Below are 537 nucleotides of genomic sequence, written 5' to 3' on the forward strand. Positions count from 1 at the left end.
CCCCAGCCTGGGCGACAAAGCGAGACTCTGTCTCGAAAAAAAAAAAAAAAAAAGATAGCAGAACTTTTCAAATTGATCTACAGATTCAATGCCATCCTTTCAAAATACTAGCTAACTTTTTTGCAGAAATTAACAAATCAGTCCTAGAATTCATATGGAAATTCAAGAGAATCAGAACAGTTAATCTTTAAAAAGAACAAAGTTGGAGGGCTCATACTTCCTGAGCACTAAAACTTAGTACAAAGCTATAGTAATCAGATAGTATGGAATTGACGTAAGGACAGACATATAGATCACTGTACTAGGCTTGACGGTCCAGAAATAGACCTTCACATTTCGGATCAATTGATTTTCTACAAGGGAGCCAACACAATTCAGTCTTAAAAATGGTGGTAGGACAACAAAGAAGCTACATTCAAAAGAATGAAGTGAGCCCCTTAACTCACGCCGTAAACAAAAATTAATTCAAAATGAGGCCGGCGCGGTGGCTCAGGCCTGTAATCCCAGCACTGTGGGAGGCCGAGGTGGGCGGATCAG

The sequence above is a fragment of the Colobus angolensis genome, unplaced genomic scaffold (assembly GCF_000951035.1).
Source record: "Colobus angolensis palliatus isolate OR3802 unplaced genomic scaffold, Cang.pa_1.0 Scaffold407, whole genome shotgun sequence".
NCBI classification, from domain to species: Eukaryota; Metazoa; Chordata; class Mammalia; order Primates; family Cercopithecidae; genus Colobus; species Colobus angolensis.